The 21,709-nt window shown below is 39.0% G+C and overlaps 1 protein-coding gene and 1 non-coding gene across 2 annotated transcripts in view; both read left to right on the top strand.

Annotated features, from left to right (window-relative positions):
• LOC122816494 (glucagon receptor-like) overlaps positions 1-21,709 on the top strand; it is a 2,063,211-nt gene that overhangs the window by 148,451 nt on the left and 1,893,051 nt on the right. The gene's annotated exons all lie outside the window — the stretch shown is intronic.
• TRNAG-UCC lies at positions 4,449-4,520 on the top strand. Its single transcript has one exon. It is a non-coding gene; the product is annotated as a tRNA-Gly (tRNA).

Genomic DNA, 21,709 nt, shown 5'->3' with positions numbered 1-21,709 from the left:
TTACAGTCATGGTTCATGACTCATTATTTATAGGGCATTTACAGTCATGGCTCATGACTCCTTATTTATAGGGCATTTGCAGTCATGGCTCGTGACTGCTTATTTATAGGGTGTTTACAGTCATGGCTCCTTATTTATTGGGTGTTTACAGTCATGACTCATGACTCCTTATTTATAGGGCGTTTACAGTCAAGGCTCATGACTCCTTATTGATAGAGTGTTTACAATCATGGTTCATGACTCCTTATTTATATGGCATTTACAGTCAAGGCTCATGACTCCTTATTTATAAGGCACTTACAGTCATGGCTCATGACTCCTTATTTATAGAGCATTTACAGTCATGGCTCATGACTCCTTATCTATAGGGCATTTAGTCATGGCTCATGACTCCTTATTTATAGGGCGTTTACTGTCATGCCTCATGATTTCTTATTTATAGGGCATTTACAGTCATGGCTCATGACTCCTTATTTATAGGGCATTTACAGTCATGGCTCATGACTCCTTATTTATAGGGTGTTTACAGTCATGGCTCATGACTCCTTGTTTATAAGGCGTTTACAGTCATCGCTCATGATTCCTTATCTATAGGGCACTTACAGTCATGGCTCATGTCTCCTTATTTATAGGGCATTTACAGTCATGGCTCATGACTCCTTATTTATAGGGCATTTACAGTCATGGCTCATGACTCCTTATTTATAGGGCATTTACAGTCATAGCTCATGACTCCTTATTTATAAGGCGTTTACAGTCATGGCTCATGACTCCTTATTTATAGGGTATTTACAGACATGGCTAATGACTCCTTATTTATAGGGCATTTACAGTCATGGCTCATGACTCCTTTTTTATAGGGCATTTACAGCCATGGCTCATGACTCCTTATTTATAAGGCATTTACAGTCATGGCTCATGACTCCTTATTTATAGGGCATTTACAGTCATGGCTCATGACTCCTTATTTATAGGGCATTTACAGTCATGGCTCATGACTCCTATTTTATAGGGCATTTGCAGTCATGGCTTATGACTCCTTATTTATAGGGCATTTACAGCCATGGCTCATGACTCCTTATTTATATTATAGGACATTTACAGTCATGGCTCATGACTCCTTATTTATAGGGAATTTACAGACATGGCTCATGACTCCTTATTTATAGGGCATTTACAGTCATGGCTCATCACTCCTTATTTACAGGGCATTTACAGTCATAGCTCATGACTCCTTATTTATAAGGCGTTTACAGTCATGGCTCATGACTCCTTATTTATAGGGAATTTACAGACATGGCTAATGACTCCTTATTTATAGGGCATTTACAGCCATGGCCCATGACTCCTTATTTATATTATAGGACATTTACAGTCATGGCTCATGACTCCTTATTTATAGGTTATTTACAGTCATGGCTCATGACTCCTTATTTATAGGGCATTTACATTCATGGCTCATGACTCCTTATTTATAGGGCATTTACAGTCATGGCTCATGAATCCTTATTTATAGGGCATTTACAGTCATGGCTCAAGAATCCTTATTTATAGGTCATTTACAGTCATGGCTCATGACTCCTTATTTATAGGGCATTTACAGTCATGGCTCATGATTCCTTATTTATAGGGCATTTACAGTCATGGCTCATGACTCCTTATTTATAGGGCATCTACAGCCATGACTCATGACTCCTTATTTATAGGGCATTTACAGTCATGGCGCATGGCTCGTTATTTATAGGGCATTTACAGTCATGGCTCATGACTGCTTATTTATAGGGCATTTACAGTCATGGCTCATGGCTCTTTATTTATAGGGTGTTTACAGTCATGGCTCATGACTCCTTATTTATAGTGCATTTACAGTCATGGCTCATGACTCCTTATTTGTAGGGCATTTACAGTCATGGCACATGACTTCTTATTTTTAGGGCATTTACAGTCATGGCTCATGACTCCTTATTTATAGGGCATTTACAGTCATGGCTCATGACTCCTTATTTATAGGGCATTTACAGTCAAGGCTCATGATTCCTTATTTATAGAGTGTTTACAGTCATGGTACATGACTCATTATTTATAGGGCATTTACAGTCATGGCTCATGACTCCTTATTTATAGGGCCTTTACAGTCATGGCTCGTGACTGCTTATTTATAGGGCATTTACAGTCATGGCTCCTTATTTATAGGGTGTTTACAGTCATGGCTCATGACTCCTTATTTATAGGAAGTTTACAGTCAAGGCTCATGACTCCTTATTGATAGAGTGTTTACAATCATGGTTCATGACTCCTTATTTATATGGCATTTACAGTCAAGGCTCATGACTCCTTATTTATAAGGCACTTACAGTCATGGCTCATGACTCCTTATTTATAGAGCATTTACAGTCATGGCTCATGACTCCTTATCTATAGGGCATTTAGTCATGGCTCATGACTCCTTATTTATAGGGCGTTTACTGTCATGGCTCATGATTTCTTATTTATAGGGCATTTACAGTCATGGCTTATGACTCCTTATTTATAGGGCATTTACAGTCATGGCTCATGACTCCTTATTTATAGGGCATTTACAGTCATGGCTCATGACTCCTTATTTATAAAGCATTTACAGTCATAGCTCATGACTCCTTATTTATAAGGCGTTTACAGTCATGGCTCATGACTCCTTATTTATAGGGAATTTACAGACATGGCTAATGACTCCTTATTTATAGGGCATTTACAGTCATGGCTCATGACTCCTTTTTTATACGGCATTTACAGCTATGGCTCATGACTCCTTATTTATAAGGCATTTACAGTCGTGGCTCATGACTCCTTATTTATAGGGCATTTACAGTCATGGCTCATGACTCCTTATTTACAGGGCATTTACAGTCATGGCTCATGACTCCTATTTTACACGGCATTTGCAGTCATGGCTCATGACTCCTTATTTATAGGGCATTTACAGCCATGGCTCATGACTCCTTATTTATATTATAGGGCATTTACAGTCATGGCTCATGACTCCTTATTTATAGGGTATTTACAGTCATGGCTCATGACTCCTTATTTATAGGTCATTTACAGACATGACTCATGACTCCTTATTTATAAGGCATTTACAGTCATGGCTCATGACTCCTTATTTATAGGGCATTTACAGTCATGGCTCATGACTCCTTATTTATAGGGCATTTACAGTCATGGCTCATGAATCCTTATTTATAGGGCATTTACAGTCATGGCTCATGAATCCTTATTTATAGGGCATTTACAGTCATGGCTCATGACTCCTTATTTATAGGGCATTTACAGTCATGGCTCATGACTCCTTATTTATAGGGCATTTACAGTCATGGCTCATGACTCCTTATTTATAGGGCATTTACAGTCATGGCTCATGAATCCTTATTTATAGGGCATTTACAGTCATGGCTCATGAATCCTTATTTATAGGGCATTTACAGTCATGGCCCATGACTCCTTATGTATAGGGCATTTACAGTCATGGCTCATGACTTCTTATTTATAGGGTGTTTACAGTCATGGCTCATGACTCTTTATCTATAGGGCATTTACTGTCATGGCTCATGACTCCTTATTTATAGAGCATTTACAGTCATGGTTCATGACTCCTTATTTATAAGGCATTTACAGTCATGGCTCATGACTCCTTATTTATAGGGCATTTACAGTCATGGCTCATGACTCCTTATTAATAGGGCATTTACAGTTATGGCTCATGGCTCCTTATCTATGGGGCATTTACAATCATGGCTCATGTCTCATTATTTATAAGGCATTTACAGTCATGGCTCATGACTCCTTATTAATAGGGCATTTACAGTCATGGCTCATGGCTCCTTATCTATGGGGCATTTACAATCATGGCTCATGTCTCGTTATTTATAAGGCATTTACAGTCGTGGCTCATGTCTCCTTATTTATAGGGCATTTACAGTCATGGCTCATGACTCCTTATTTATACGGCATTCACAGTCATGGCTCATGACTCCTTATTTATAGGGCATTTGCAGTCATGGCTCATGACTCCTTATCTATAGGGCATTTACAGTCATGGCTCATGACTCCTTATTTATAAGGCATTTAGAGTCATGGCTCATGACTCCTTATCTATAGGGCATTTACAGTCATGGCTCATGACTCCTTATTTATAGAGTGTTTACAGTCATGTCTCATGACTCCTTATTTATAGGGCATTTACAGCCATGGCTCATGACTCCTTATTCATAGGACATTTACAGTCATAGTTCCTGACTCCTTATTTATAGGGTATTTACAGTCATGGCTCATGACTCCTTATTTATAGGGCGTTTACAGTCATGTCTCATGACTCCTTATTTATAGGGCATTTACAGCCATGGCTCATGACTCCTTATTTATAGGGTATTTACAGTCATAGTTCCTGACTCCTTATTTATAGGGTATTTACAGCATTGGTGGTACAGTGGTGAGCATAGCTGCATTCCAAACAGTTGACCTGGGTTCGATTCCCGGCCAATGCAAGAAATCTGTATATTTTGGGGTTGGGAGGGTGGCCTAATGGTTAAGGTGTTTGCCTTACAAACACAAGGTACAGGGTTTGAGTCTCACAGGGGATAAATGGCTAGGCTTAAAATGGCTCGCAGGGGCAGTTAGCCTAGTACTAATCTATGAATCTATCTATGAACCTATGGCTCATTACTCCTTATTTACAGGGCATTTACAGTCATGGCTCATGACTCCTTATTTATAGGGCATTTATAGTGTTTCCTTTAGTCTACTTAGAATGCGTATGAGGAGCCGAACTGTGTAATTTACATCTTTTATGGGGTACCATATGGCCTTCTTGGTGGTATCTAGATATCAAGGGACTCCCTCCTCAATCAGAAAGGCCATTTCCTGTAGATAATTTTAAATGGAAGTTTTACTGTTTTCTCAGGTGACCAAAGCAATGAGGTATACAATCACTGAGAGTATTAGGAAAAAAACTTGCAATGTAAAAGCAGTTATGTGGCAGCAGCTAGACTCATATAAGGAAGATTCAACCTGTGCAGAGGAGAATCTGTTCTCACCAAGCTTAATTCCAAAGAAGAACATCAAGAAACCCAGGCATATCAACCAGTATCAGTGGCGAAATTAATTATAACTCCCTTCTAAGTATCCCAGAAGAAAATCTGTGGTCACCTAGCCACTCATTTAGACTGGTTCCACAGGTTGCCAGGGAAGTACTTTGCTTGATATGTAAATTGAGCCTATTCCATATAGGGCAATAGGCCTCCTATGACTAGGCGTTTAAGCACCCTGGTGGTCTGTAGTCTAGTATAAACCTATATACCTAATCCCCAATTAACATACCCCCCACATAACCCTTAGTTGCCTCCTTACTAACATACCCCACCATATAAGCATCCAAAAAACTCAGGGACAAAACTGGTTGGGTTTCATGGCTAAGTTTGTAAAGACCCTGGTGGTCATTAGCCTAGAATAAACCTCTGAACCTAAATGTAACCTTTGAAACAATTACCCCAGCAACCTCACAGACAACACAGGTAAAATCTATCACGTAACATACATCTAAGTATTATACTGACTCAGTTCAAAAGCCCAGGAGGCAAACCTCCACACATTCTAATATCCTAATCATATGCGACTCCTCGATGAAGCTCACCGATGCACCACTCACCAGGCTGTGCAAGGAGAGGGCCATGGTCGGTTTCTATCAGGTGACAGGATTTCCACATTCATGTCCTTGCACCACAAGTACATCTATCACACAGTCACAGGGCTCATGGATGTAAATGAATTCAGCTGTACCTGGCAGGACTATATGAAGAGAGATATGATGTAGCTCTTCGAATGTGTGTATGAGGCAGGTATGAACATAGCTTGACAGGCATTCTCTTCTCACCAAGAATGATCGTGCAACACAAACAAGAGAATGTTGACTTCAGCAATTGGCTTAGCTATTGGTTTCATTCTAAGGGGGGGTACAATATATATCAACCTGGGAGGATGTGTTAGACAATCCTGCTTTCCCAGGGATGGCCTACACCTATTCCCCCAAGTCTTTTGCTTACTGGCTAAATCCTTGTTCACCCCATAGTGCCTTTTTACATAATGTCAGTCTTCTAAAGCTTTCAACATAGCAAAACAGAATCCAGATAACATAAAGTTACTGTGGCTCAACACTGGGAGTTTGAACAAAACTCCAGTCCCTACAAGCACTCTTTACCCTGTAAAACACCTATATATGCATCATCGCAGAGACATGGTTCAAATCCAATGAAAGCACTCCATCATTTCAGGGTTTTAATGCCTGTTATATGTTCAGGCCCACTGCATTAGATGAAGGCACTAAAATGGAGGTGGTCAGACTCATCAGACAAGAATACAACTTGCAACTCCACCATGCTCAACTTACTATTAACAAAACTCCCTTACATGTTGTAGTTAACTATAAGACCACTGCTATGTCTCCTTCAGACCGTACCACATACCTAATGTGTATTAAGCTAACCATCATTCTCCTGGGAATCTTTAACTACGCCTCCATTAACTGGGAAACTTATACATTCTGAAACATGTATGAACTTTCTAAACTTCATCAATACAAACTCTCTGGAACAGTTAGTCTGCACCCCAACCAGGGGTGATAAAATCCTGGACTTGGTCCTTAGCAGTACAAGACAGTGTTGCTCCCCACCAATTGTAACTTTCCCCGGGTCAAATCAGACCACAAATCGGTCACATTCATCTTAAAACTGAAGCAAGAGGCATCTTCCAGTACCTTTGCATTCAGAGATTATGTCAAAGTTAATCTACTAACACTGAGTGATAACCCAGCTTAATTCAAATACCCTCTATCTTGATGACCCCACTGCTTATGTGGATTTCTTTACAGACAATTTCTATTGACATGTAAATAGCTGCATAAATGCATCTTCCCACCTCAAATTAAATACAATGGCAAATTTAAAAATAATTGCCTGTGGTGAAACCATTTTATGAACAGGCTCTGTAATAAAGGAAAAAAATAATTGCACACAAAAATAAATTTAACTTTAAAGATGCCAATAACTCCCTTGCTAAATTTAACTGGGAACTCTGGACCCTGATCAAATCAGTGAAAGCCAGATATGGGTGAAAGTAGCCATTCAGGCAAAGGATAACCACAAATCCTTCCTCAACTATGTTTGAAATCTCAGAAACAATGCTCAGGACTGCACATAGCTAATAGGAAAGGATTTCACATACTCAGATCCAGAGAACTTAGCCAGTTTACTAGCGAACAAATTTAACTTAAATTTCACACCCCTGCCCTCCTACATTCCCTGATCACAACCTGCATCTGCAACCCCTCTCAAATCTTTCAAGACTAATTCCTCAAGGAGCTATCCAAGGCCAAGAACACTTCTTGTAAGGTGTCAAATTCAGACATCTGGTCAATCTTTAACATGACTTGTCAGACCGACTACAGAGTGCATCCAGTGCAAACCTCCAAACAGGTTTTATGCCAGATGAATGGAGGATAGCAACAGTCATCCTCTTGCACAAAGATGGGCTGTCAATGAATCCAGGTATGGAAAGGATCATTATGGAATTAATAAATAAGGGCATAGATAAACTGCAAACTCCTGACACTAGCCAGTTTGGATTCAACAAGGGCAGAGCCTGCTTAACCTGATTGACTTCTTCTAGAAGGTTACTAAAGCAATGGATGAAGGAAATTCAGTACACACTATATATCTAGACCTCTCAAAGGCATTTGACACCATCCCACACTCCAGTAGATAAGCTGTCACAGCTAAATGTAAAACTGCAAATTGCATCAAAAATAGATCCCAAGAAATTAAGATGGACAGCTCTACCTTCTCAAAACCCCCATCATTAGCTATGTACAGCAGGATTCAGTGCTTGGGCCGCTTCTCTTTTGGCATTTACTTCTCTGGGGTCAAAGAAAATGTTAAGGGTTTATGGCTGACAAAGTTTGCAGACAACTGTAAACTTGGTGTCATCATAAATGCCCCAGAAGACATCAATGTCCTTCAAGAAGGCCTTTCCCAAATAAATAGTTGGTGTCAAAACCATGGACTAAAACTAATTGACAAGAAGTCCATAATTGTATCCTTTGGCAAGCATGCCTTCCCCTGTAACTATAATATTGACAACACACTGCTGAAAGTTGATCCCTAAGTCAGGGATCTAGGAAACTAAATTGACAATGAACTGTCCTTTGATCACCATAGATCCAGTATTGCAAGGAAGTCATTTCTCATTGCACAGCATATATTAAAATGTATAGCATTCAGATCCAGGGATGCAATTATTCCACTATACTCAGTTCTCATCAGGCTGATAATTGAATATAATGTCCCATTCAGTCTGTATCTGTCTAAACATTTGTCACAACTGGAGTGACCACAATGCTTTCCTCATTAAAAAAAATAATAATCAAGGGCCTAAATCACAAAACAATATGCAGACTATCTCAAGGTCTTGTCCCTCATCTTTCATCATGCAGTCTACTAAGAGGTGACCTCTGCCTCATGTATAGAACTTCAACAGACCCTACCCTGTCAGACCTATCACACATTTGCAAGCATACCACTCAACTGTACAGATTTTTTCAGAATATCCAGATTTTGGCCTCATATTTCTGGTCAGTTTTTCTGGCAAATTACTGGTAAATCGTTAAAGACTGAAGTTCAAAAATAATGATAGACACTTGAGTTTCAGACTTCATATCCTATAGAAAATCCATGCTAATGCAAAACCTGTTATTCTATCAATGTTCTAAGTTTGTAAGAGCAATGTTTAAAAATTGTCCCTATTTTTGGGCCTTTGTCCCACCTTTATTTATGTCTTTGTCAGGATTTCTTGCTCTAAGAAGTTGAGAGGTATGTTTGCAAGTCCAGTGGTAGTATGAACATTTGCTCAGGGGATCTCAATCTTTTTTATAATGTAAATAGAACATTTTAGAGGGGATAGGCAGTATCACAAGGAATACTGCTTCTGTGGACAGTGTCCCACTTCACATAAAATGAAGAACTTTTCTTACTTTGTTCAAACATAATTTGGGCAAATGGATGGGAAACTGCAACAACACCCCTGGTTTTCCACCTAGGGGCAACAAGTAAATGCCCTGACATATCCTTGCTCTACCCATCTCTGGGTTATTCATATGCAAAATATAAGGACTACAAATATCATGGGAATATTCAGCTAGGCTTCTTAAGGTCCTCACAGATCAATAGCCTAGTGAGTACCTATGAACCTATGAGTATTACCAACTGGTTATGCAAATGTGGTGGTATAGGCTTAGGTCTCCTGATGATGTGTCTAATTTATCATTGGTTCTGTTTGGGTAAAAGGGATTCAAAGAGTATAGGGTCAAAATGGTCAAGCAGAGATCATCCTCCAGCCCCTACATGGGTAGGGTTTTTAGACTAAAGGTACTAAGACCTGAGATCTCTTTGGTGAGGAAATGGTGATATCTTTCACACTGCTTTAGGTGCTTAGCAGAAAAACTTTGAAGAGGTATTATATTTGATGATGGGCCTAATAAGGGAGGAATAAAGTGGGACTATAACTTCTTTGGACTTTAAGGCAATACTATGAAAGAGAACCCATGAAAAGTAGAAGGATTTTCTAACCATAACAGAGAAGTGGTGGCCAAAGGACAGTTTTCTATCCATGCAGATACCTAAGTTCCCGCGGGTCTATATTAGAACACCAAACTTTCAAAATTTCCAGTGTTCTAATATCAAACCCTATCAACTGAAAATTTAAAACATCGAACATACATAACAGCAAATTATTTCCTAGGGAAAAAATTTGCTGTTCCAAAACACATATACACAACACAAGCACACCAAACAAACAGCAATCCACACCCATGCACCTAAACTTTTACACCTAACCCTACACTAAACTATACATACACCACTAACTATCCACTTACCTTAACCCAAACCCTAACCCTAAGGTCCGTCATTATCACACAGTCACCTCACCCGCGCCCTAACCCTAACTCACCTACCCCGCCCTAACCCTCACGTCCACACAATCGCACACTTACCTGACCTGCGCCCTAACCCTAACTCACCTAACCCGCCCTAACCCAAACATCCCCATAATTGCACACTTACCTGAACCTGACCTGTAACTTTCCACCACAGCGCTGAAAATACCGAAGCAACAGAAACGGACAACCAAATTCTTTCCCTAGGAAAAAATTTGGTTTTCTGTTTCTTTGATATTTTTAGCATTCACTGAAAACTGGTCAATATTAGAACACTCAAAATTTTGAAAGTTCGGTGTCCTAATATAGACCCGTTCCCATTGACTGGATCAGACATGGGTCTATATTAGATAATCGAACTTTCAAAAGTTTGAGTGTCATAATGTTGATACCATATGATCACATTTTTGAAAGTTTGAACATTTTAATGGAGATCTCTGTACAGCATGGAATGGGAAGATTTCCCTTTTCTGCACTGTAGTGTGATCTCAGAGTTGGTATATGAATAGAGTGTGGGGTGTGGGGGGGGGTGCAGGGGGCCTGCCCCCCTGTTTAAAACATTCAGGTAGGTTATTTGTGTAGTTTTTTTTTTTTTATTAGATATTCGAACTTTTAAAAGTTTGATCATATTGTGTCACCCATATAACAGTCGATCTTTTGAAAGTTCAATTATCTAATATAGACCCTTCAGACATAACTGAAATCTTATCGGTTATGGTATGTGATGTTTCATTTCTTGGTATTGAGGGTAAGCTCATAAATAATACAGGTGTTTCTGAAGAATTTGAGTATCAGAATGACATTTGATAACCACCTAGGTTTGCCATCATCAGCTTATGTGGTTAGCCCTGATATCAGCTTTCATGCCTATTTATGTATTTATTTAGTTTTGTTTACAGGATTAGAGCTTTTATCAGATTTGACCATTTGCAGGCTCAGCCTAGGTAACATACATAATTAACAGCAGTAAAGTAAGATTAAGGTATAGCTAAATTATACAGTACACACATATTTACCAGAAGGCTTAAAAAGTAGGATCAGTCAGGAGTAGACAATGTATAGTACAGGTGTTATAGGTAAGGTCTAGCTAAGAACTGATATAGTATATACAAGTATGGAGGAAAACATTTAGCAGTGGAGAGCATAGAACTTATAGAATACTAGCAGCTGCAACAGAAGAGCTAATAACTTGATAAGCAGATGTTAGATATATAGTAGGGAATGGATAGGGCAGATAGGGAAGCAGTGGGTATGACTTTATATGTTAGAAAAGTTAAGAGATTAAGCAAGGATGTCTGAGAAGTCTGAGAAGTGTATTCCAAAGAGGAAGGGGCCCAGAACAGATTTCCCCTATTTCCTTTCTCGCAGTTATTCTTCATTGTATCAACTGCCAATAAATGAGAATGTATCTTGCAGCTTTCTCCCATAACTGTATCAACTACCAACAAATATTGTAGTGTATATGGAGCTTCCTCTCCTATAATTGTATAAACTGCCGTTATTATTTGTTCTTGTACTAACTGATCATACTTTGCATATACTTTCTTGTATCAACTGGTAAAATAATTGTATTAACTGCCAACAAATATTGTATTGTACATAGAGCTTCTTCTCCTATGATTGTATAAACTACCAATATTATTTGTATTTCTTGTACTAATCTGCACATATTTTGTATATACTTTCTTGTATTAACTGATAAAATAATTTTGAATGTACTTGGAGCTTTTCTCCCCTGGCCTCCATTGAAAAAGGGCTCAATATGGCCCAATAGACTTTCTTGGTTAACAAACTACAAATAAATAAATAAAAATAAAAAAGAGCAAGTCTCCCTAGCCTTAATGGTATTGATTCCATAAGCATGTCGATAATCTCAGTATGAAGGATTGTGTCAGAGGTCTTAGCAATCTCCAAGCTAGTATCATAAACTGGGAATTATTTGAATTGAAATCATTGGAGGCATAGGCCAAGACTCTAGTTTTTTTTTTTTTTTTTTTTTTTGTTAATATAATAATAGTGGATTTTTAAAGCTCAATGTGAGGAAGCCAAACATCTTTTGAAATTTTAGTGTAAACTGAACGCCCTTATTTGAGGACTCAGTAATCCTTTTGAAGAAATCTGAGCAGGCATAATCCCCCTTTTATTAAGCCAAACTGGTGTGTATCCATGGATATAAGCTGACATATGTCGTTTTTATTAGTTCAGCTACAACTCACTCCATAGTCCTGGAAATAGTAGGCCTGCAATTTCCAAGGTCAGTAGAGAGATCACATTATGCAAGGGAACCACAAATGTTATTTTTCATTCCTCAGGGATGTAACATACCTCTCAACTGTCAAGATTTTCAAAGAATATACAGATTTTTGCCTCATATGTTTTGGTACATTTCTCATAAAATGTGTGGTTTTCTAGAAAATCACTAAGGATCAAAGTTACTAAATAATAACAAACATTTGAGTTTCAGACTTCATATCTTTCAGAAAATTCATGTTATCACAAAACATGTTATTCTAGCAGCTTTGTAAGTTTTTAAGAGCAATAAATAAAACCTGCCTCTGATTTTGGGCCTTTGTACACCATTATTTTTGACTTTGTCTATATGTCTTGCACTAAAAGATTTAGAGATATGGATGCAACCAGTGGAGAGACATGAGTCGAAGAGCTGATGGAAGGGTCTGTTAAGTGGGAAATTAACACTTCTCAAAAGATATTCAGGGATAATGTCAGGACCTATGGCATATATGTGCATCCATTTTCTAAAACACTTGTCCTGGTGAGGGTCAAGTCATCAGCAAGCTGAGCAAGATCGACCAGATTTTCATATCCACAACAATGGTTTCTAGAGGCAAGCTGAGATGCATAATGTCTCCAGCATGTAATGCCTCACCCCCATGGACCATAGCAAGTGCACCTCTTGTGGATCCAAGAGACACTCTCACTAAGTGCTCAGACAACCTTAACTGATTTATTTTAAGTTGAAGAGCAGCAACTGTACTCCAAGCTCTTTTTGGAATATTGAGATCTTTATTCTTTAATTTACAGCGAGCCCAGCAACTATTTGAAAGAACCTCATTTCCATTACTTGCATCTGAGAAGTCATGTCACTCGCTACCCAAAGGTGATATCCATAGGTGATGATGGGGACAATGGCTGACCAGTAAACTAATATATTCATCTTGTAGTGCAGTTCAGACTTCATCACCACTCTCCTGTACAGTATCTACAATACTACTGCATTTATCTGCTGGTCAGTATTTTGGTACTATCTTTTTCTGTGCGCAAGACCTCAAGATTCGTAAATTCCTGCACTTGGAGTAGCCACTCCCCTCTCACTTGCAAATTGATATCCACTCTTTTCTTAGAGACATCCATAAACTGTGATTTGGCGGTGCTAATTTCATCCCAAACATTTCACAGCATACCTCTCAACTGTCCAGATTTTTGCAAAATGTCCATATTTTTTTCTGATGTTTTTTATCTGCTCCTCATAAAATTTGTTGTTTTCTGAAAAATCACTGGGGTCAATGTCATTCAGAAAATGCACACTAATATAAAAGGTGTTACTCTAGCAAATTTTTAAGTTTATAAAACAGCCATTAATGTCTGTCCCTGATTTTGGACTTTTGTCTGTCCATTAATTTAAACTTTGTCCACATTTCTTGCAATAAAAGTTTGAGAGGTATGCTTTACAATCGATAGAAAGCTACACCAGTGCCTGTCAGAAACTGCAATCACTTATGCCCAAGAGGATAATATCATCTTCAAACAAAGATGCAACTCTCATACTCTCAAACTAGTCTCCTAATCTTAGCCTGTACTTTCTTTTCTGTCCTTTAAAAAGAGCAAACAAGAGGAGAAAAAAGGCACTTCCTTAGTAGGGTCTTATGCACAACTTGAATGCATTCACCTGAGTGTTGAGAGCACAGATGTAAACTATCGCTCTACTAATACACAGAAGATATGACGTGCAGCACTTTCCCTGGGACCCCAAACTCATGTAGTACCCTCACAATGTACTGCAGAGTACAACTATAGCAGCAAACTCCTATGACTTCTCCAATATATGTGTGACACAGAAAGGTGACCTACTCTTTCATACCCTGGATGAAATCCCTATTACTTCTTTTGAAAGAGAGACTCAGCTATCAGATGAAGTCTCCTTTACCACAGCTTAAAAATATTTGTTTGGAAGGCTGTAGACTATGATATTTATGAAACTGGGAACTAGCACTTCAGTTTGTGAATCAAAATGCAATGTTCCCATATTCCATGTAGCACTGAAAAGATCCACTAACCACAATACAATATATCAAGCACCTGCAGAATTTCTGTCCAGATCATTTCAACTGCTCAGTCTCCTTATTGTGGAACTTGTCAACTGTCATCATGACCTCATTGACAAGAATGGACACAAAAACAGCCCTCTCGAAAAAATCATGTCTCTGGCTTCAGCTGTTCCTTAAGGTATTCCTTTTACCTCCTTACAAAGTTCCTACCTGATGGCAGGGTTTCTGCACCTCTGCTAATAATAACTTGGACAATGTCCCCTCCACTCTAAAGTCACTCAAAAGATGGTCAGAACTTTTATTAGGTCATCCAAACATCATTCTCCATGGTTTTACATACTGTCTCTTACATCTCTCTTTTTGCATCAGTGACTGCTGTAGCCACTAGCTTCCTGGTCTTCCTGGTCTCTCACTACCTATTGATAAACTATGTTGACCCCATGCTAGAACTGCACAGAAGATCTCCTTCTTTACTTTGATGACTTTATTTACCACTGGTGACAACCAGCAGATCCTAGAAATAAAAACATGAGATGGATGGATTACTTTTTGGCCACATCTCTTTGGTGATATCTCAACTTTTGAAGTTTTGGACAGGGTCTATTTGATCTTCATGCCTCATCCTTCCAAAATATATGTTAGAAACTTTTCTGGAGGTGGGAGTTTAACTAAACACACACAGAAGCATCTTTTGGGAAGTGCAAGGACATTCACATCACACATTTGTGCTTCCTGGATCTGCCCCCCCCCCCCCGCTTCCAGGACAATCTGACCCATCTTTTCATCAAGTGATTGAGAGACCAGCTTCTCTCGCAACGTGATTGCCCTGAACATAATATCAGCAGGACTAATGGCATGGCAACAAAGCCTTTGAATAACTGTTGATTCAAGGCAATGAGATTTTAAGTAAACTTATGAGTCACACACACAGTCTCTCTCTCTCTCTCTCTCTCTCTCTCACACACACACACACACACACACACACACACACACACACACACACACACACACACACACACACACACAAACACACATATAAATCATACCTCTCAACTGTCTGATTTTGCAGATCATTGGTGATTTTAACTCATATTTTTAATGTGTCCCTCATATTTTCTGGTTACCTACTGAGGTTACAGTTAGTCAATCATGCCAGGCATTAACGTTTTGCATTTCTTAATGTTCAGAACATACAAGTTGATGCAAATCCTGTTGCTCTATGTATTAACTTTCTAAGTAAATTAGAGTAATATTTAAAAGTTTTCTCTGATTTGGGACCTTTGCTACCTCTATTATTTTTGTTTTTGTCCAGAATTCTTGAGCAAAGATGTTGAGAGGTATGACACAAATAAAGTGAAACACTTCTTTGATGTGGGAGTGAAAAGAGAAACACTATATGAAGTGTTACAATATAAACATAAGGAAAAAATTCTGTTAAAGCCAGGCTATCATTTTATATTCAAGAAGGAAAATGGTGCATAGAAAGAGCACCAGGACCCTTTGGTCAACAGCTGACCAGAGGCCCTTTCATCAGACATTTCTGATGCTAGTGGTCTCTTTCTCTCTCTCTCTCTCTCTCCCTTTCTGTCCTTCTCCCTCTTTCTCCCTTTCTCCTCCTCTCTCCCTCTCTTCCTCATTCTCTCCCTATCTCTCTCCCTCCTTCTCTCTCCTTTTCTCCCCCTGTCTCTCTCCATCTACCCTTCTGTCTCTCCCTCTCTCTCTCCCTCCCTCCATATCCTTCTTTCTCCTTCTGTCACCCTTTCTCTCTCCTTCTCTCTGTCTCCCTTTCTCCATATCTCTTACCCCCCCCCCTTCCTCTTCATCTCTCTCTCTTTGAGTAGTAATTAGCTGCCCTGAGGAATAGGACAAGGATTATACTCTTAACTAGACATATAAAAACTAAACTACATGCAGGACTCTGGAAAAAATTGCAAACTTACATCAATGAGCAGACAACTGGAAGCAAGAAAGAGATAGTACACAAGATGGATGCTGACAGTGACTGTTAGTCTGCCAGTCAAAGTAAGGGCAATGAGAAGGCTGAGTAAAAGAAGGGAACTAGACATAATTTGATAAGGTTCAGTGCTGGTGGTGATAAAGTGTGCATCAACATTCTTACTATAAATTTCCTTCTTGTAAAGTCAGATTCCTTGTTCTGCTGTTCATGTTGTGTTTGCGATGTTTACGGCTTTAAGATGAATACCGTGCAGGGTGATTATGTAATCTGTGGACTCCACCCCTATGGGGCTCTTCTATCCCACAGCTAAAATGGGAGCTCCTGGCTTCAAGGTGGCCTTGTTAAATGGTAACAAGCAGAGTGTGCAAAGCAGTTACAGTGTGCGTGTGTGCGTGTGTGCGTGTGTGCGTGTGCGCGTGTGCGTGTGTGCGTGTGTGCGTGTGTGCGTGTGTGTGTGTGTGTGTGTGTGTGTGTGTGTGTGTGTGCGTGCATGTGGGCTGACACAGTCTTGTGCATGCATGGTTCTGTGTAAGAAAAGTTATTTAAATTCCATGAACCAAACCATATACAAGGAAGATCAAAAATGTCTACTACTAATCGGTCCGTAGACAGTTGCTAGGCATGTGATCCAGGAGAGCATTGAGGAGCCTAGCTCAATTTCCCAGAGCACTGTGTGTTAAAGTGATTTGCTCAAGGTCACAGAGTAGTTAACTGCAGACTGAGGGAATCAAACCCTGTATAACAGGAAGCAACTCATTAACAGCTTGTAACCTTAACACTCTTAAATGCTAACCTCTGCCTTAACTGCCAGTGATGCAGACTCTTCGGAAATAAGCAGGTAAAGCAAAAGAAATAACACAATGTTCCTTTTCTGTTATAGCCCCTTACAAAAGGGGCACATTCGGTCATATTAGCTCCATAGATACTTTTCAATTGCTCTCCTTTTTCTGGATTCCCAGGGTAGAAAACAATATCCAGGTTCCTTCAGGTGTATTCCACAAGGTCTTTTTCTGCAGCACTTTACCCAGAACCACTGTTTCAGGTCCAGAATCCCCCTTCAAGAGAGGTCATCTTCTCCAAACAGCCTTCCTTCTTGTATGCTACTTTATGGAATAATCGCCATAATTTTTAAAATCCTGCAGGAACCTTGTGTCTGACTGCCTAAAGAAACAGTTCTAGTTACAGTTATAGATATAATTCTATTTACAGTATTTATAGCAGCAGTTCTACTTCCAAAAACATATTTACATTAGTGTAAGTCATTTTACATCACTGTGATGCCATCCTGCGCATGACTATGTTATAATGTATATTTCTTATGCAGTGTTGAACTTTTTTATGCAAAAGGCTTGACGTTTAAAGGTGACAAAGTTATTATTCCTCTCAGCTGCCTGAAGCTAAATTGAATAAAATCCACAAATCACATCTAGGAATTACATAATGTAAGAAAAAGCATGTAGTTTTCTTTATTGCCCTAACATTTCTGAGATGGTTGAATAAATGGTGCAAATGTGTGAAAGCTGTAATATCTTCAGGAATCAAAATCAAAATCAAAAGTGGAAATGTTGCTGCATGAAATACCATATTTTACTCGGATGACAGTATGAGCATACCTGCTTCAGTACAAAGGTGCCCATTAACTTATTTTTGTTGATTATTATTTGAAATATCTAGAAACTGCACAACTCTGTGAAACTACAAGTCATACCATAGATTCAGAAAACATTTTCCACATTTAGTAAGCAATTCTGTGTGACAAGAGGCCATGTGCAGGGTGGGGACAATACACTGAGCACAAGTGGGAAGCCCAAGAAATTCCCAGGCTTGCATAGTATGCTAATGGTGGTATAATGAGGCGGCAATGAGCAAGATTATTAAATTAGGGTCTTCAGTGATGCAAATGAAGATAAACAACATGGCAGAGTGATTCTGAGATGTATATATACCACATCTAGCGAGCACAGTAATATTCTGCACTTACAGGAGGTGAAGCACAGAAACATGTATGAGGCAGCTGCAGCACTAGTGAACCTGTATACGTAAAAGGCTGTTCTTGTCACTGGTAGTTATGGTGCTGATTGTCATCACCCTTGGCAATGCCGTGTCATTTGTCTGTGCATTTCATGCCTTCCGTAACATTAAACATTGCAGACCACCACCTTATGGGTACAGTCACTTTGGAGGAGCTAACAGAAATGATTTCAACTGCCTTTCTGGCTTGAGCAGCCACTCAGGAAGTTTAATTCGGAGCTGTCAGATAAAAAGATTAAACATCACCTGAAGGTACAGGTATCAAACTGTATGGGATCTTTGGGCTCTGGCTTCAACAATATTTTGTATCTGGTGCCAAGTCTTGGCAATGCAAACTTCAGAGCTGTTTAAGGTTTGAATATTTTCCTGTTATCAGGTAGTAGTGAGTCCTCTGCATTGCTTCATGATAAAAAATTAATATTTTCTGCAGCTGCTGCTTGTTATGCTCATTGCGTTCATCTTAATACTACAGCTTTACGTTTGTCTTAATACTACAGCTTTACGTTTGTCTTAATACTATAGCTTTGCCACCACTCTGACGCCTGATATTCAGCATAGCAGATGGCAGCAGTCCTATTACACAGCTGAAATGAGCAAGGAATATCTAAGTAAAATGGCAACTGCACTGTTATCTGACTCCTGTGGTTAATCAAAGATTAAGCGGTAATTTCATTGAGATGTATGATCTCAAGAATTAGCATATTTAGAAATGTGATGTTTAGCAGGGGTGCTTGTACCTTCCCCCTTTCTGAAGTACTTTTTGTTTTGTATTTTGTTAAGGACATCCTTGAGCATTATTCAACCCAACATTTAAGTCTGTTGTGATATTAACTAGTTCATTAATTACATGTAGATCCCATGAGTACATGTCCTGACCCCCAAATTTGCTAAAAAAATTTTGAAAAACAATTTGTATTCCAAATACTACAGTTTTGTTAATTTATTTCAGAGCAAATATATGCAATACCTGAGATGATGCTTTTTTTTAAAGACTAATAACAACATGATATGGGTTAATCTTACGAGTCAACTCAGAGTTTTAAGTGTTTATTTGGATATATTTCATATTACTTCAGAGCACCCAGATTATTATGTTCTGTCTGAAGCGAGTTGTAACACAGAGGTAAATGACAATTCCTCCAGGCTACAGTGTAACAATCATTTAGATTCCAGCACAGAAATCCTTTGGTGTATCTTGGCCAATCTGCTTGTTGTTTGTAATGTGATTAGCAGGCTGAATCTGAGGTGTTGTACTCTTCATTATTTTAGGGTACTGTAATAGGCATTATTTAGATGTCGTGGTGTTTGTTTACCTTTTCTTAATGAGTTAGGAATGCATGCCGCGGTGGTACAGTGGTAGCATTGTTACCTCACAGCAAGAGGTTCTCCTGTTCGATTCTTGGCTGGGCTTGGAAGTGCCTTCTGTGTGGAGTCTGCATGTTCTCCCCACAGTTGGGTAGCGTTCGAAAGACATGTGTGCGTAAATGGGCGTACCTTCGTTGAAGGTTGGGCATCGAACTGGCACCTTGGCTTTTCATAAAAATCTACTGCCAATCATTAGCGGACCGGAGTTCCACTGTGGCGACCCCTTACCAGGAAAAGCCGAAAGGCAAACAACAACAATGAGTTAGGAATGATGAAAATATGTGTTTTATCATCATTATTTTTATTATTATTATTATTATCAGCAGCAGCATCATTCCTGTCGTGATTATGGCACTGCTGTCTTCTTTTATACATTACTTACTGCTAGTAGCTCATATTACATGAGGCATGAATGCTTCCTTTTTTCTTGCCTTTAACTTATAGGCACAGTGGTTGTGGCTAAACAATAGTACTGGATAATGCACAATGTAATACCATCTCTTTGACACACAGTTGTATTTTCAAATGTACTTTAGTGCACTGTAATTCATTTGCTTGCATGGCCTGAAAAGCTGGTTCTCCCAGATACATCTTACTGCTGAAGATGACATGCTTAGGGTTCAGTGCAGTTTCTTTATTAACATTAAGTGGATTGCACGTTTTTTTCTTAACTGTGTGCTTTTGCAGGGTGGCTTGCAGTTCACTTTTGAACTTTTTTTTCCTGTAATTGTGACAATGATTTGAATTACCTAATGAAGAACATCATGAACTGATATATTTCTGCTGTTGCAAAACAGAATGCATACTCTACAGCACGTAAGGAATTTAGTTTTTGTGAAGTAGCACACTATACATTAATGTAGTCCTATGTACCAAACAATAAATCCCAGTAACTGTGAAATGGACTTGTCTTTCTTCTTTACTTACCAGTAAATGTATATTTAATTCTTATTCTCATATTTATATGACTTATTCTGGAAATCTCATGTTGCTTCTATAAATATTTTCATTTTTAATCTCTTTAGTGCACAATCTGAGACCAACGCTACAGCTCATTTATGTGATGCTCTGAATAATTTATATTTTTCTTTCAAGCATTTCCTGTTTTCCATAATAATTTTCTTATGATAACATGTCAAGATGCTTCCAGTGATGTGTAAAGAGCAGCTATAGAACGCATTTCAGTCTTCTGACTGTCAGGGCAAGATTACAGATATCTACTCATTTTATCCAACTTTGGAAATGTTGTCAGGATTTCTTCCAAGGTGAGATAAAATGATTGAATTCTATAGCAGTACCTTGGAATCTTGATGAAGGTGAGGTGAAAGCAATTCATTTCATTAACACATGGAGCTTTCCTTGTACATATTCATTTGCTATTCAGATGGTTTAATGAAGAATTGTAGTATGCAGTATTTTAGAACAGGGACTTCCCCTTGCAGTTTCATTTATCGGACATCTTCATTCCTGAGTGTACCTGTAAATAATGGAGCAAGGCTTAACTTTGATATATATGTCTAGTACTGCAAAGTGGAAGCACAAAAGTGTGACTCATTCAGAATAATGTATTAATTCAGAGACTGAAAAATCTTGAGGTGTTCCCCTTAATCTCTGGTATTGACCAGGCATCTTGCGTAGTATTTATGCTTTCTACATGGCACACCTCATTAGTAAGGGTATCTCATCCAGGGACAAGGTCCTCATATCATCCCTGTATTCTTCCCTTATAAGGCCCATTATGGAGTACAATGCCCCTTTTGGCATGTACCTCACAAAGCACATGCAGCAGCTGCACAGACCACAGAGGTTCCTCACCAGGAGAATCCAGGGCCTCAAACATCTACCCTACACAGACAGGCTAAAGGCCTTATCCTTCTACTCAGTCTCATACAGACTCCTCAGAGGTGACCTCTGTCTGGCATACAAAGCAGTCTCAGACCCCACCTTGATGGGACTGCTACATATCTGCAAGTCAAGCTCCACTCGAGTAACCCACATACATGACCTCAACCTGGTCCGTAACATCAATAGGACTTGTTGGTGAGACAGATT

This window comes from Protopterus annectens, chromosome 12.part0 (genome assembly GCF_019279795.1).
Source record: "Protopterus annectens isolate FY-2018-M chromosome 12.part0, PAN1.0, whole genome shotgun sequence".
Lineage (NCBI taxonomy): Eukaryota > Metazoa > Chordata > Ceratodontiformes > Protopteridae > Protopterus > Protopterus annectens.
This window is presented reverse-complemented; position numbering and strand designations above follow the sequence as displayed.